Source organism: Scatophagus argus, chromosome 5, assembly GCF_020382885.2.
Source record: "Scatophagus argus isolate fScaArg1 chromosome 5, fScaArg1.pri, whole genome shotgun sequence".
NCBI classification, from domain to species: domain Eukaryota; kingdom Metazoa; phylum Chordata; class Actinopteri; family Scatophagidae; genus Scatophagus; species Scatophagus argus.
In genome coordinates, this window is record NC_058497.1 from 15,943,465 (window position 1) to 15,961,242 (window position 17,778).

The window sequence follows — 17,778 nt, forward strand, 5'->3', positions numbered from 1 at the left end:
AGCATCATATAAGAGCAATCAAAGTAACAGACGTAACAGACGAATAGTATAATAATAAATGGTAATAATAAGAATTAGAAAAAATCTGTCAGAATTTTTTTAATTTGTATGATATAAAAAACGCAGTAATAAATAAATAGTATAATTGTCAATGTGGGGGCTACATGTTGCTCACCCTTAGGTTTCTTGTTGCTCACCCTGAGGTTTCTCCCATTTTTTCCCTGTTAAAGGTTTCTTCTGGGAGTTTTTCCTTAGTCGATGTGAGGGTCGAATGGCAGAGGATGTTGCTATGATGTTATGTTAAGCCCTTTGAGACAAACTGCTTGTAAAAATGGGCTATACAAATAAAGTTGTCTTGTCTTGTCAATAACTGCAGTGTAAAATGCAATAGCTATCCCATCTTTCCTAAATTAGTTAACTTTACTCAGTTATTAACTACATCTACTTCTTACAGGCTCTAATGAAGTAACTGGCAGTAGCCATTGCACGAGTCATCTTGGCGCCAACTCAACTGGGCAAAGGGATAAGTTATTAAGCAAGAGGTAAGTTATACAACAAACAATATGTGCATTTGTTTTAGCTAGCACAGCTGCTGCACAATATTCAACATGCAGAAGTTGTTCAGGCGTGTCTCAGCAGTAAAACCTGGCTTTGAACTCCCACTTGAAAAACCTGAAAACCTGTTTAACTATTCCAAAACAAAAGTGGAAAATCCCGCATGTGAAATACTGCCGTTTGATTTTTCTGTTTTCCCAGAGCCACGTCGAACCCATTTTGGTCGCATGTTAGTTAGTTATTTCGTGATTTCCAAGTTATAATGAAGACAGCACGAAACCAGCCAGTGCCAAGCAGGAGCTGTTGTAATGCATGCAGTCAAGTAACCGTACCATATGTTTTTTTCCCGCTTTCTGACCACGTTTGATAAGCCAAACACTGTTTCACTGGATAACTCTTGGAGGAGGATGAGAAGACGCTGCAACAACAGTAAGTTAACAGATATACCGCTAGCAGTGAAGTTATATGGTTTGCATGATGTTTGTCTGGCTATATACTTTAATTTTTTTTCACAGCTTGGCATAAGAGAAAACTAGCGAGTGATAGCAACCGTTACAGTATTTACATCCCTGCTGCTCCTCTGTAGGTTATGTAATGGCTGTAGTTCCAGTAATAAACCAAAATTTTGTCAAAGATAAATGTACCTTGACGAGCCAGCCACACAAAGGAATGTTAATTTGGTTCCTGAGTCATGGCAGGATGTGTGATTGCGTAGCTACTTGGCCTGTTTATATCCTGAAATCTTCTGTCTCTTCCTGGATGATGCATCATTTTTAGTTGTTGTGTGAGTTTAAGTATTTCACACATCCAGCCACTGTCAAAAGGTTTTTTGATCTTCACATTCTACATGGGTTGCCAACTATTTCCAAAGCTGAGCCTCTGTGGCATCAGTGCCCAAGATTGTCCAGAAATACTGGGATTGTGCTGTAAAGATGTACAGTCGAGATGAGCGTAATCAGCATATTTTTGGCACAGGTTGCAAAATACATTTTTTTTCCTCCACAACAGTCAGATGCATAATCGTTAATCTCTCTGAGGTTCCCTCTCATGGACCGGTGAAAACTCTGTCTGTCTGGGTACAGTGAGAGGTGTGTTGAGTACCTGCTCTTTTTTAGATTTTCTAGTTTCCAACAGACTCAAGAAATAAATCAACAAATCACGTGGATGACCCAGGACAGCTCAAGCCCAAGGCAGAAAACATTTACTGTCTGCTGTCATGCCTACACCAGTCTTCAGCTAAACATAGTCAAATCAGTCACAAAACATGTGCCATAAATATGTAAGCATCAGCTTCAGCTATGTTCAATGTCCGATCTTTATCTGTAGACAACAGTCACAGTGCACTTGTGTCCCCTTCAGGGAATGTTCCCTAAAGGTTCCCTGAAGGTTAAATTTTGAAACCTCTACGGAATGTTATTTTAAAAACTTGTAAGCAGAACGTTTAAATGACGTTTTCTGAATGTTACCTAAAATTTCCATTCTCCTTGTGTTATCTTTAAAACATTTCTGTGCAGCTTTTGCTGTAAGCTTTGTGTCATTGTCTTGCTAGAAAATAAATCCTCTCCCAAGCTCTAGTTTTCTTGCAGACTGAATCAGATTGTCCTCTAAAATTTCCCAATATTTTGTCACATTCATTTTACCCTCTACCTTTACAAGCCTTTCATGGCTTGCTGCTGAGAAGCATCCCCACAGCATGAGGTTGCTACCACCATGCGTCACAGTGAGGATGGTGTGTTTGTGGTGATGTGCAGTGTTTGGTGTCCACCAAACATAGCTTCTAGTTTGATGGCCAAAAAGCTCAATTTTGGTCTCATCAGACCAAAGAATCTTCTTCCAATTGATCTTGGCGTATCCCACATGCCTATTGGTGAATGCTAGTGGAGATTTAATGTGAGTTTTTTTCAACAGTGGCTTTCTCCCATAAAGCTTTGACTCGTGAAGAACCCGGGCAGCAATTGTTATATACAGAGCCTCTCCCATCTCACCCGCTGGAGCTTTTACCTCCTTCAGACTGGTCATAGGTGTCTTGGTAGCCTCAACAAGAGGCAAGAGGGTGGTTGATGAATCACACAATTCTGACTGTCCATGTGTCACATTCTGGTAAAAATATATATTTATAAATATATAAAGAATATATATTTAAATGCTGTTCCTCTGACAAGATATAGTATAATACTACCAAAGGTGTTGTGGGGATATTAAGATTTCTGCTTAGAATTTTGATCCAAACATCAAATATGTCTTGTATGGTGTGACTGTCTGGCATATGAGTGCCCTCACAAATAAGAGCATATTTCCAAATAAATTATAAATATTTGATAGATCTACAGTGCGTGTAAAATAATAACGTGTTATCAATAGCCACATAAAGTGTTGATGTCTATGCATATGTCAGGTTTCGGCTTACGCAGGACTCAGGCGCAGAGATAGTGAGAGAATATAGAGTTTATTTTTCCAAGCACAAACCCCAATCCAACCTCTCACAGAGCAACAGAGAAAGCAAGAGGCTATGAAATTAATCTTGGGCTAAAGACTCTAACTAGGCTAAGAATACTACAAACTAGTAAAACAGAAAATCACTCCTACAGGAGGAAATAAAAAACTAGGAAGGGAAAACAAAAACTTCAAAGAACCAAAAATCACTCTAAGCAGAGGATAACTATCTAGAGATAAACTACTATGAACTAAAAATCACTCTTAATTGAGGAAATCTATCTGAGAAAACAAACAGAAATAAAACTGAAAATCACTCCAATAGAGGAGGAAAAATCCTAAGAACATAAACTAACAATACTCCTTGGCTAAACCTGAACTATGAAATTTACAACAGAAAATTCACTCTGTTTCAGAGGCTAGAAAAGAAAGAAAGAGGTACATACACATACAAAGGCTGTGGCATGGACGAGAGCTGGTACGAACATGAAGAACGAAACACACTGGCACAAGACAAGGGAAACGCAGACTACTTAAACACATGAGGATGATGGGGACCAGGTGGAAACAATCAGATGGTTGGGAAGACAATCAGACTGGAGACATGAGGAAGGGCAAGTGACCTGAAACGAGAGGAGAGTTACTTTTCAAAATAAAACAGGAAGTGACGAGACATAAACCCAAGACAAGACCTCACCGCGGTGTGACAGCATAATGTCAAAACAAATTCTGTCCAAATACATTTTGTCAATTTTTGACAATTTAAGGCACTGATAGAGCAAATTGATGAAAAAAAATGCATATTTCAACTCAAAATCTAAAAGAATATATTAATATTTGAAGTTTTTTTAAAAAACTTTTTTTTGACTTACATGTCAACCACCCAAGAGCAAAATATATTAGTTGTCTAATCATAATGCTTTGTTAACATGTGACGAACATGTAACATTCTCTTTCTGTCTTGACTGCTCTTGAAACTCAGTTTTGAAATGTGTTATTTGTTGTTCTTCTTTTATTGACTGATAGTTGATCATAGGATGACTGTGATATCACTCTTTTCATGTGGCTGTGCTCTTAGAGCCAACTTGGACTACTCCAGTTCTTCCTTCAGTCCCCGAGAAAGAACCCTCTCAGTCATCTGTGGGGTTGTGGGGGAGTCAGTTGTGGGGAAAAAAGTATTTTGAAAAAGTAGTTCATTTTAGTGAGTCTTAACGTTGTCATTGGGTCTTATGCTGAGCTCAACCGTACATTTTTAGAGTACAATCCCAGCATTTCTGGACAATCAAACACTGATACCACAAAGGCTTCACGTTGCAAATGGTCGATAAATCTGTAGTTTAATTTTATCGATCAAAAACCTTTTGGTGGTTGTTGTATGTGGATGTGAGATAAATTGAAGTATATAACCTCCTTCATGGACAGATGTTTAAGATAACTGATGAAAAAGTATACAGCATTGCTATGTGCTGTTTATTGAGATTTATGGTGTCGGATGGCCGCCTTGTGTTAACAATGTAATGTGTGAAACCAATCATTTATGAATACATTACTCAGTTATAATTGTTATAGTATATCACATTATTTCAATAAATTCACGTTACTTTTACCTTTTTTACTCTTTACTGTTAACGATTTTTAACATTAACATCTTAACATTAATATCTTTATCTGTTATTAAAGAGTGTTAAATAAATAAAGGCAGAGCTGCCATTTTACACAAACCTCTGCAGGCTCCAGTCTACTGTCACCTCCGCAATCCTTTTCACACCCCATAGAAACAAATCTGCCTTGAGGCTGTATAAGTCCACACCCAAATCTGGAGTTGCTTATAAAAACCTAGTTGAAATCAAAACAACTACTTTAGCTAACCAATCCAAGTTAACTATGAAATATAGTTTGTTAAATATTTGGTCTCTCGTGTCCAAATCTCTGTTAATAAATGATCTGATACTTGATCACCATATTGATGTAATGCCATTCACAGAAACCTGGTTGCAGCAGGATGAATTTATCAGTTTAAATGAATAAACCCCTCCAAGCTACATTCACTAAGTTCCCAGAAATACTGGTAGAGGAGGAGGAGTGACATAGTTTATCAGTCACATCTACATAACCCTAAACCTACTGCTAAATTTCACTTGAAACTCTTTCATTCCTCTTTAATACTGTAGCCAGGCTGACTAAAAACCACAGTGCTGTTGAGCCATGACCCCCCCCCCCCCCCGACTCTCAGCAGTGATGATGTCTTAACTTCCTTCACTGATAAGGTAGCGAACATCAGAACGTATCATGCCGTGTGGGTTTTGGTTGTGTATTGTCTTTTGGATTTCTAGTCCGCATGTCATGTTTCATATTCATCTTGTCGTGTGTATCAGTTTCTATGTGTATTATGTTTCAGGTTTTTGTCATGTTTTATTCACTTCCTCTGTGTGTCTGTTTCGTGTATCTTTACTTTAGTTTATCTTGAGTGCTTGCTCCTACCTAATGTATTTCACCTGTGTCTTGTTACCTTGTCTATTTAGTCCTCGTCTTCCCTGTCACTCTTTGTCAGTTTGTTGCTTTTGCCTTGTCTTGATGTCAGATCGAGTTTGTCTTGTTTTATGTTTTATGTCACCACAGATTTTCTAGATCCTGTTGCCACAGTAAGTGTGTGCTGTTTGAGTTCTGATAAGATTTAAAAGACTATTATTTTGGACTCCTGCCTGCCTGCCTCTCCTTTTGACTCTGCATCTTCAGCCCTCTGCGACAGCGTCATTTTCTCAACGGAGCAAGAATTGGCACTTCACCAAATACAGTTTCATTTATAGCAACTCCCACACCTAAAGCATGTTTAGACAGCTTCTCCACCATTCACCTCTCAGAGTTAAGTTCAGTCATTACCTCATCCAAGTTATCTACATGTCTACTTGACCAGGTCCCAACAAGACTGCTTAAGGATGTCTTTCCCTTAGTTAACATTTCTATACCATTGATCACAACATTCTACTTCAGAGACTGGACCATGACATTGGGATTAAAGGATCTGCCCTTCGATGGTTCGAGTCATATCTATCTGACAAGTATCAGTTTGTTAGTGTTAATCATAATTGCTCTGAGTACAGTAAAGTTACTTATGCTGTACTTCAAGGTTCAGTATTAGCGCCGATACTTTTCACTCTCTACATGCTTCCATTAGGGAATGTGACAACCCCTCCACACCTCTAGCTGTGCTGTGGTTGCTCTTTATGTTCTGTCTTGCAGGGGTCGTCCTTAGCTGATGAGCTGCACCTGGGCCCGGTGCAGTGCCTTGAAAAGGCCTCTGGTCTTCAGTCTTTTGGCTGTAACTAAAATGACTTTATTCAGTTATTCAAAGTAAAAGGGTACAGATTTTCAATTAATTTCTAAAAAAGAAAAACAAACAAAAAAAAAACCACACAAAAAAAACACTGGTATTGGACTGGTAATATCAGCTAAAAAAACGAGTTTTGTATCAGGGGAGAAAACAATACATCAATGCATTGGCGTATTCCTAGAGCATGAGTAATGCGCATATCTACCGAACATTTTCAGGTCTATATTCGCTGTGAGTCGTACGTGACATGCATCATGTAGCCAGCTTGTCCCAGCTTTGCTCTCATGTGGGCCCTTGGGATTTGCTGTGACCGGTGATGCACCTTTACCCACCCACACACCTATAAAGTTTTCTTTATTTTAATATGCAAGTACGTAATACAAAAACCATGAATATACTCTGGCCACAACTCTTACTCCTGCCAGTGCTTATTGTCATCGGAATTTATCTTTATAATTTATTTGGAAATCTATTTATCTTTTGACTTACCAGGTTATCTGGTGCCAGACCTCAACACTTTTTAATTTCTTGGAGCCTCTTTGTCTACGCATTGTGTTCAGATGCAGACATACCAATTAACTCACACTGGAGGTAATTGTTTTTCAGTATTACCTGCTTGCTGGGCACTTTTCTCTTACAAAACTACTGTGTGTGTGTGTGTGTATTTCACTGTCTGGAGTCTGTTCCTGATTTGACTACATGAGATGATTCATCACCGTGTCTAACAGCCTCATAGAGCTGCTAACATTATGCTACACTCTTGTTAACAGGTAGTCTACAAAGTAAAGCAAAGTATTTAGACCAAAGTCAATCTTGTATCAAGTTTGGGAAGCAATTTACGGACAGTAATAGTTACCCATAGTGACAAACTATTTTATCTTTTATTGTGACAATTGCAAGTTAAATAGATAAGTCAGGGTTGCCAACTTGCAAGAAAGGAAACACAATACATGATTTTTCATTTTTCAAATGTCCACTATCATTGAACTTTACAAAATATTCGTCTTGAAGAAATTAAGTAAGTAAAAATCTGTCCAAATAAGTCCAGACTGGCCATTCTATAACAAGCAAGTACATACCAGGGTAATATGATAAATAAACTTTGATCAGTGGAACTATGTTAGCAACTTGATTGCATAAGGTTTAATATTGTCTATTTATCGATATACACAACAAGAGTCAAGTTAACCTTTAATGAATGCATAGTTTAGTGCAATACAATTTGTAATATACTTTTAATGAATAAATTATGCTGTGTGCAGAGTTGTTACTGTTAGCACCTTCTTCTTCCTCTTCCTCCTCCTCCTCCTCGTAAAAATGCCAGATCTCAACAAGTCCCAGGGCAAAACCCCACACTGAATAAGCATTTGGTGACAGTGGTGAGGAAAAATTTCCTTTTAACAGGCAGAAACCTCGAGCAGAACCAGATTCAGTGTAGATGGCCTTCTGTTGCGACCGGCTGGGAGGGAGAGGGGGCAGAGGAGAGACAGGGAGATGGAGAGAGACAGGAGAGGGGGGAGAGGAGAGACAGGGAGATGGAGAGAGACAGGAGAGGGGGGAGAGGAGAGACAGGGAGATGGAGAGAGACAGGAGAGGGGGGAGAGGAGAGACAGGGAGATGGAGAGAGAAAGAAGAGGGAGAGAGAAGAAACAGGGAATATGCATGAAAAAAGAAGACAAATCCATTCAAAACCTCATTGACTAGTATTGTAAGTTAAAAATTTCATTACAAATCTGACATGACCTAAATGAAGGCGTGACTGAGCAGAAGTGTTTGGGTGCTTTGTGCTAGCAGAATAACAGAGCAGCAACGACGAACATTGCTGTGGCTGGTGTCTGGAAAGCAGACCACATTTATGTGGTGGCACAACTGCAGGATCAACAAGCAAGAAATGCTGGTGTTACGGGAATCAACCGCCGCAGCTGTGAGAAGCTCACATACTATTTACCTTCAAATACAGCTGGACAAGCAGTTACAATGAGGAAAGGCACCACTGTCTCTCCCAGAGCCCCAGCAGCTGTTCCACTGAAGACGCAAGGATCCTGCCAAATCCACTATCCTTGAACTTTGCCCCGCTTTCTATGTTACACCTTTTCCTGTGTTCTTTTTCCTCCAAATATCATTCTTTGTAAAAGCACCAATATAGGTTCATCCATTTATTTTATATCATAGAATGCAGAAATTGATTGAGTTTACTGCACTTTAAATGTATAAATACTCACTATGATATTTTGATAACAAATTGTGGACTTGTTTAACTTCAATTTTTAATAAACTGTTCGATGTTTTAACATTTTACAATCAATCTGTGTTGTAAAGGCTGTTTTGCAAAAAAAAAAAATCTTGTTTTATAAAGTAATAATAATAATGAAATAAATTTCCTGGAGAAAAAGGTCAAATATTGTCAGAGAATTGTGAAAAACTGCAGTTTCCAGACCTCACTGTGTCTTCAGTGTTTTCAGTTCCCAGAGCAAACAGTTGTAATACCAAAACTGTTTCAGGTCATGTGCATTTTTAAGGGTATTTTTTTTATTAATTACACACAGACTGGTGCAAACCAGCTTCAGTGTTGTTCAGTGTTCAGTGCTGTTGATTTAATTTGGCTGTTGGGTGTTATTATTTTTTCTGACAACTTGGCATGTAGTTTCTGTCCTCAGCCTAACCTATTAAAGAGTGCCTTTCACCACACTTTACATTCAGTTTCTTGCTTGAGGACCTTTAGATGTGGAAGTTCCCATTACATTTTGCATAAGCTTGCTAATCGAAAGGTAAAAGACTGAAACAGGAAGATATAGCTACTCACACAGCTCTGATGATACCAAATCTTTCTGCTCCTTTTAGATGGCAGTGTGTATAATTCAAAACAGTCCCATTATGTCCCAAGTGAAGAGAATCCATACAAATATGAACAATTTATTTAATATAACAGATACATGCTTTATTTTCCATCCATCCATCTTCTTCCGCTTCACCCGGGACCAGGTCGCAGGGGCAGCAGCTTGAGCAGGGATGCCCAGACTTTCCTCTCCTCCAGCTCTTTCGGTTGGACCCCAAGGCGTTCCCAGGCCAGTCGAGTGACATAGTCCCTCTAGCGTGTCCTGGGTCTTCCTCGGGGTCTCCTCCCGGTGGGGCATGTCTGGAACACCTCCCCTGGAAGGGGTACAGGAGGCATCCGAAACAGATGCCTGAGCCACCAACTGGCTCCTTTCGATGTGGAGGAGCAGCGGCTTTACTCTGAGCTCCTCCCGGGTGACAGAGCTCCTCACCCTATCCCTAAGGGAGCGCCCCACCACCCAGAGACTGCACATCCCTTAGCAAAGGGCCCGGACCCCATACTCCCGGAGCACCTCCCACAGGATGCCTCGGGGAACACGGTCAAATGCCTTCTCCAAGTCCACAAAACACATGTGGTCCGGTTGGACAAACTCCCATGAACCCTCAAGTACCCTGCGGAGGGTATAGAGTTGGTCCAGTGTTCCACGACCAGGGCGAAAACCGCATTGTTCCTCTTGGATCCAAGGTTCTACTATCGGCTGGATTCTCTTCTCCAGTACCCTGGAATAGACTCTCTTCTTAAAAAGAGGGACCACCACCCGGACTGCCAGTCCAAGGGCACTGTCCCCGACTGCCACACGATGCTGCAGAGTCGTGTCAACCAAGACAGCCCCACAACATCCAGAGTCTTAAGGTACCCAGGACGGATCTCATCCACTCCCGGTGCTCTGCCACTGAGGAGCTTCCCAACTACCTCAGTGACTTCGGCTTGGGTAATGAGTGGATCCGCCTGAGGGTCCCCAGCCTCCGCTTCCATGACGGAAGACGCATCAGCAGGACTGAGGAGATCCTTGAAGTATTCCTTCCACCTTCCAACAATATCCCCAGTCAAAGTCAGCAGCTCTCCACTTTCACTGTAGACAGTATTAGCAGGGCACTGCTTCCCCCTCCTGAGGTGTCGGATGGTTTGCCAGAATTTCCTTGATACCCGTGAGCTGCCTCGGGGGTCCTACAATCCAACCAGGCTCGATAGGACTCCTCCTTCAGCTTGATGGCATCCCTTACTTCCGGTGTCCACCACCGGGTTTGGGGATTGCCGCCAAGACAGGTTTGAGTTGAAGACCACTCTGACGGAGGGTTCCCCCAGACGTTCCCAGCAGACCCTCACAATGCATTTGGGTTTGCCAAGTCTGTCCGAACACGGTGTTTGTTATGGACAAACTGTGACTAGCACAGAAGTCCAACAACAAAACACCACTCAGTTTCAGATCAGGGAGGCTGTTCCTCCCAGCCCCTCCAGGTGTCACTGTCATCACCCACATGGGCACTGAAGTCCTCCAGTAGAACTATGGAGTCCCCGGTCGGAGCACATTCCAGTACCCTTCCCAGGGACTCCAAGAAAGCCAGATACCCTAGACAACAGTGAGACAACAGTGTGAGGCCTATCCCCGACCCGAAGGCGCAGGGAAATGACTCTCTCGTTTACCGGGGAGAACTCCAACACATGGCGGCTGAGCTGGGGGGCTATAAGCAAGCCTACACCAGCTCACTGCTTCACACCATGGGCTACTCCAGAGTAGAAGAGAGTCTTTTTCTCTTCTATTTCTAGCCGGTACCGCTCAATTTCCCGCACTAGCTCAGGCTCATTCCCCCCCAGTGAGGTGATATTCCATGTCCCCATAGCCCATAGAGTTTTTGTCCAGGATTTGAGTCACCGGGAACCCCCGCCCACAGCTATCGCCTAAACCACAATGCACCAGTCCCTTCTGAATCCTCTCGCGGGTGGTTGGCTTACGGGAGAGCGGGCCCACGTCACTTGTTCAGGCTGTACATGGCTGGGCCCTGTGGGCAGAGACCTGGCCACCAGACGCTCACCTGTGGGCCCCAACCCCAGGCCTGGCTCCAGGGTGAGGCCCCGGTAACGCCAATCCGGGCGACGTATATGTCCTTGTTGTTTAATCTTTCATTATTTCTGAACCGCTCTTGGTCTGACCTGTCATCTAGAACCTGTTTGCCTTGGGAGACCCCTACCAGGGGCAAACCCATCCACCATGTTAAGGTGGTGGTTCAAGAAGGGGGTGCTTTATTTATTATATATATATTTATTTATTTTTATTTATTTATGTGGGGGGCGGCACGGTGGTGCAGTGGTTAGCACTGTCGCCTCATAGCAAGAGGGTTCCAGGTTCGAATCCCGGTCTGGGCCCTTCTATGTGGAGTTTGCATGTTCTCCCTGTGCCTGCATGGGTTTTTGGGCAGTGAGATCTAGAAGTACAAGAACGGAGACAAGACCTCTATCAGATGCTAGGAAAAGGTCTTTAGAAACTTTTATCGGTGCTGTTTCAGTACTATGGTGTTCTCTAAATCCAGATTGAAAAGTTTCACAAAGGTTGTTAGAGTTGAGATGTCGATGTAGCTGTCTATAGGACAACATTTTCAAGGTTCTTAGAGATGAATGGAAGATTGGATATAGGGATATAGGTCTGTAATTAACTAATACATCTGGGTCAAGGGAAGGTTTCTTTAATAGATGACAGCCATCTTAAAGGTCTGTGGTAAATAACCTGTGACTAAAGAGAGATTGATCTAGTTTAGTAAATATTAACTATCCTTAAGCAGTGTTGATGGGACCTGGTCAAGTAGACACGCTTGGATGAGTAATGGCTGAAGTTGACAGATGAATGAGAGATGAAGGTGGAAGACTCTGTCCACACATGTTTTAGGTGTGGAGGTTGCTATAAGAGTACAGTAACCTAATATTCCACTAAATTACTGCAAATCCTCGCTCTGATGTTGACAATCAGTGAAAGAAGTTAAGAAATCATCACTGCTGAGGGGGGGATGCATGGCTCAACAGCTGGTTCTTAGTCAGTCTGGCTACAGTATTAAAGAGGAATCTTTTCAATAAAGAGGAAAACTTTTCAATCTCAGTAGGCACAGTGAACAACGTTGCTCACTATGCCTACTGAGCCTGTCTGCCGTGCCACTGCACACCTGTGGTCTGATTTACTTCCACCAGCTGCAAACACTACCACTGATTGTTTGTCAAAATGCAAAGCAACTGGATGACTCATGAATGATGCAGCTGCTCATTCCTAACTCCACCTACTGAGACTTTCCATGACCTTCAGTCAAAATAGTCATCTGTGACAGACCGTTACATCAAACCTGTCACAGATTTGATGTAATGGTCTTAATTAGTTGAAATGATGGGACTGTAACCCACCCAGATTGAATGTGCAAACGAAAGAGCACCAGGAATGTGGATCCTGGCACACCTTCGTTTGATGAGAATAACACCACCCTTTCCTTGGTGATGGTGCCCCTCTCAGTTTACAGAAGTATCTGTCAGGAAGGAACGGCTTCACTGGCGCAGAGGGCTGAACCCCAATGCAGAGTTTTACAGAGCTGCAAGCAGGCAGAGGTCCAAACCAATAGTCTTTTAATCCTTTAAACAAACTCAAAAAATCACACACCTTCTGTGGCAAAGGATCTTGAAAACTGTGCTGACAAAACATGGCTGGACAAAATACATGGCTACCTGACAAAAGCAAATGCAATACAACGGACCAACAAATGGCTGGGAAGACAAAGACTAAATAGACAAGACAACGAGACACAGGAGAAACAAACAAAACACAAGGCGTGACAGTATCCCTGGCACATCCTCAATGCACTTGATATATTTCCCTGTCCAGCAGATTGATGCCCAGGAAGTATCTTTCTTTATTATTCATGAGCTCCTGCAGCAATGGATCAACAAGGCAGATGGTAAGGTCCTCTCCAAGAGTTCGCCGTCTGCAGTAGAAGGGTAGATCTTTTCTAATGCGCCCGTCCACCAAGCTAACACTAAAAGTGGTGATGGAGGGAGCTGTGCAAGGAGATGATGTTCAATGTTAGGAATTAACTAGGTAAAAGAAGTGCTGAGTTACACTGGCCACGCTGTTCAACTGTATGGTCTATGATGACTCCTGTCTAAATTACACTATTACTATTTTGGACAGTGTCTCCCACCTACTCCATAGTGTCGTGGTCAGGCACAGGACAGCTGTAAAGTTTGCAACAGGGAGGCAGCACAGTGCTGCACCAAAAACATTTCCTGACGGCAGGAAATGTTGATTTATCTTTAATCAATTAAATAAATAATGATTAACTGATATTGACATATGTTACAGTGATTTGTTTCCTAGACAGAAGGCCAGAGGTCATCAGAGCAGTGAATCAAAGAAATAAAATGTTCTTGTATTTATTTCTTTGAGATAAACATTAGACAAGCTGAAGCCTGTCCAGTTTGGATGCAGGTTTCATCCCGCCTCTTTCCTCACACCAACAGACTCGATACTGTCTCTTTTGCAGCAGACCAAGAGAGCAGATGAAATGGACCAGGGAGGCAAGTTTTTGTTTTTTAATTTTTTTTACAGATTTTCACTTTGAAATGTAACCACGTGCTGTTATTGGCTAGCGGCCCCAAATCACTGCACAAAGCCATACACCATGGCTAAAGTCATGAGATTGAAAGAAATTACTTATTTATGGCACTATACACACTATAGTATACACTATACATGCACATATATATTCAATTAGTTAAAGTTAAAACAAAAAAAATACCTTTTTGTACAGAATACAGAATACTACAACACTGCTCAAGGTTGGGATGTCAGCGGGACGTGCCTTCACCTGTTGTTGCAGGTTGCAGCAATGGACATTTTCTGTTTGGGATTCCCGCTATGAAAAAGAAGATAACTGAAATCAGGTGAGTAACATCAGATTCATCATTACTGTGGTTGTTACTCTCATTTTCCATCTCTCTGAATATCACTTGCGTAATGCGTAATGCGTAATCACTTTATCGCAGCAGAGCTCAGTCATTCCAGAAGCAATACCACATCTTGCTTTTGCCTTTAAATTGAATGTTAATAAAGACAATGATAGCTAGGACTTGTTGTATAAACGTGAACTTTAGCTGTGAGTGAATGGTGTTATCATAGAGGTATCATTAGAACATTACAGCACCACAAAAGACTTGTGTACTTGGGTTTGGGGCAGCATTATACTGACCTAAAGAAAGTGGTGGGAGGTTGACTAAAAGACAGAGCAGCTAGGCAGGAACAGGGAACAAAACTGTGGTCAGAACACATTGTGGGAATAAACGATGTCTGAGAAACATATGTGAGAAATTGCACTAGTGCTATGAGACTGATAACCATTGGTAGCACCCATTTAATCAAGTGATAACGTCCAAATTGGGTGCTTAAAATACTAAATACGGGGTCTTTAATCATTAAGGTAAATTATTTATAATCAATCACTCATCAATCAATCTGCTTGATGTAATTTAGCCTACAAGCACCAGCAGAGGTGACTGAAATATCCTTGTGGGTGAAGGCCTCCAAATTAAAGAAAATAATTTCTATGTGGATGAGTGGAGAAAATGGAGAACTTTAAAGAGTTTGAGGAGAACACTAGTTTGCCACGAGGAGAACATTTCCTAGTCCCTAGGTTTTAAAGATACAGGGACATTTTTCTTACTGTAGGACACTTTTTAAGCTATGAAATGCATACACCTGCATACATCTAGTCACTGTCTGACGTTCGATAAGATCTGAGGTCAGAGGAAAATAGTTATAATGTCACCTCACAGCACATCATGTCTGCTCCTTAAGCATCGCAAGTGACTTTCCTTATCTTAACTCTTGCTAATGTTTCATGTTAGCCCCCCCCCCCCCACACACACACACACACACAAGCACACACACACACACATGCACACACACAGCTGTAGAAAGATAAGATCATGCAGTTCATTCTTGCATCACAGTCAGTGATTCATCATCACATGCTTGGATTTGAGCATAGCAGTTATGTTTTAACCATATCCTGTAGTTGTACAGCGTGGCCATTGTAACTCGACGGTTCTATTTCATCACCAGTTTTACTAAATGTGGTCTGAATGAACTAAATGAAGAGGAAAGGAAGCAAATTCAGGAGCTGCTGTTTAGCAAAAGTTACGTAGCCTCACTTTAACTAAGATTTCATGTTTATGTATGAAAAATGGTGCTCATGCTTTACCAAATCCAAACTGTATAATAATGCCCAACAGGCAGACCAGGGTACCATATTGGAAATTTAGCAATCACTGTTTTCCTCCCCTCTGTTCAGGATTTCACCCATATCGAGACAACAATAAATGGACTCCAGATGTCAGACCTACTGCTTCTTCCTATAAGTCTGATTTATGTAATGTTACTGAAAGAGTTTCCAATTCAAGCCTTATTAGTCATCAGCCTAACACAGAAAAAAATCTGGTGTGTCAGCATCTTCCTGCTTTTTGTCATCCTCTGATTTTATAAGCTCAGATCTGTTCCTGTCTTACGCAACACACGGTAGACCAGAATCCCACACCAACAGTTTATAAGCATGGCACTGGCAATTTTCTGTTCGTATTGAACCACATAAAAAGGCAAAACTACATCACTTCTGCTTCCAAGTCAGCAGCTCGACACTCTGTTCTAACTGTAAAATGACCCAAATATAACACTTGAGAGCAGGAAGAGGTTTTAATTGACTCATGTGAAAGGAATGTTTGTGGAATAATTGTCCTTTCATCGCTGCCATATTGTGGAGGCGGGTCTCATGAATGCATCTATGGATGCAGAATTTCCGCCATGTTTCTAAAAATTCACACAAACCCACTGAATTCCATCACAAAGAATGACGCAAAATTGAACCAAGATGCTGTCTGTTCATCATCAGTCAGCATCTTGTGTGGCTGATCTGGGGGCAGGAAAACGGAAGACCTCGTCCCGATAGTCTGTGGGCAGGATGAGAGGAAGGGAGGATGGGAGGAAGAGCTTGTAAGCTGGATACCTACCAGGGAGCACTGAGGGTGTTGCCTCTTGCTCTGTGGACTCCAAGCGAGAGACCACTTGAGTCATTCAGCTACATCAAAGCCTGAAACCTGGCAGGATTGTTATTTGATTGGTTCCATAGTTTGCCAGTTCATACTGGCAGGCAATTCACAAATCAGGACCCAAAATGCAGACAGCACACGAGGATAAAGTGAACAAAAAGTCCTTAATAAATAAACTTACTCAAAAATGAACTGAAGAAGGCAGAGCAACACAAGGAACTAAAAGCAGCTGAAAGTTCTGTTTAAAATGGTCCAAATGACAAAGCGAACACAGAGATTGCATGGAAGACAGCAAACACAGGTGAACTAACCCAGAGAAGAAACAGAGAATTGCTCCACATTGCTGAGATCTGATCTATTGTCAGCATCAGAGCACTAAACCAATCAGTGAATAAGCTGACTCAATCCATTAGGGTTCAGTAGTTTGACTAATGAATTGTAGCTTAACTACTAATTTAAGATTAATAAAATAAACAAGTTTTAAAAAGTACAATCTTAAAAATATCAAAACTTCCCAAATGCAAAACAAACAATAACGTCAATAAAGGGTCGAACAAATATAATAACAGTTTTAGTCTCATTTCACAGGTCGTATTGTGATTTGTTTGCTATTTAATTTTGAATTTTTTTGGCCATGTTGTCCATGAATTTCAAACATACAGGCACAGTGGTGCGGTGGTTAGCACTGTCGCCTCGCAGCAAGAGGGTTCCAGGTTCGAATCCTGGTCTGGGCCCTTCTGCGTGGTGTTTGCATGTTCTCCCTGTGCCTGCGTGGGTTTTCTCCCACAATCCCAAAAACATGCACATTAGGTTAACTGGCTACTCTACATTGTCCCCTAGGTTGTCTGTCTTTGTGTGGTGGCCCTGCAATTGGCTGGCGACCAATCCCGTCTCTCGCCCATAGTCAGCTGGCATAAGCTCCAGCTCCCCCGCAACCCTGATGGATAAGTGGTATAGAAAATGGATGAATGAATGAGTGAATGACAAATATGAAATAACCCTTCTTGTAAACATCATTTCCTATAATACCTTGATTTTTATGCATTTCTTTTATTCCCATGTCAGGGTTAGGGTTAGGGTTACTGCAATCATTAGTGTGGTTGGATGGTTCCAGTCTTCACGTCTGAAAGTGCGGAAATGCAAGATATATATTTTATTTTTCGTCTAGTAAATGAGCTCCAGACTGGCTGTCATTTGTCTATTTCTGTCTGTCTCTTTAATAAGGCATCCTTTGTGTTTAAGTTTTTTTTCCTTTGGCGTCTCTGCCCTCCCACACACACATGCCTACCCGCCTCATGCAGACGCTGAAACACACCCTCTGTCTCACCTCAGACAGGCTCATTGGTTCCAACTGTCCTGTGTGTTTTCACATTTGTTTTCACCTCCTTAATCCGATAACTTGCGCGGCTGCCATGTGATCAAAACAGTCTCAACAAAGATAAGAATCAGCCGAAAGGGTATGCAGTTTATTTTCTATTTATTTAAAACAACCAATGTGAGGGCAGGACATCAGAAAAGTGATGTTGCGTGAATTAAACAGGAGTTACAACAA

The 17,778-nt window shown here is 41.6% G+C and overlaps 1 long non-coding RNA gene across 1 annotated transcript; it reads left to right on the plus strand.

Moving 5' to 3' along the window:
• Nucleotides 1-763: 763 nt before the first annotated feature.
• Nucleotides 764-15,612, plus strand: LOC124059848. The gene is made up of 3 exons (XR_006843451.1): nt 764-984; nt 13,937-14,069; nt 15,476-15,612. It is a non-coding gene; the product is annotated as an uncharacterized LOC124059848 (long non-coding RNA).
• The last annotated feature ends 2,166 nt before the right edge of the window (nt 15,613-17,778 follow it).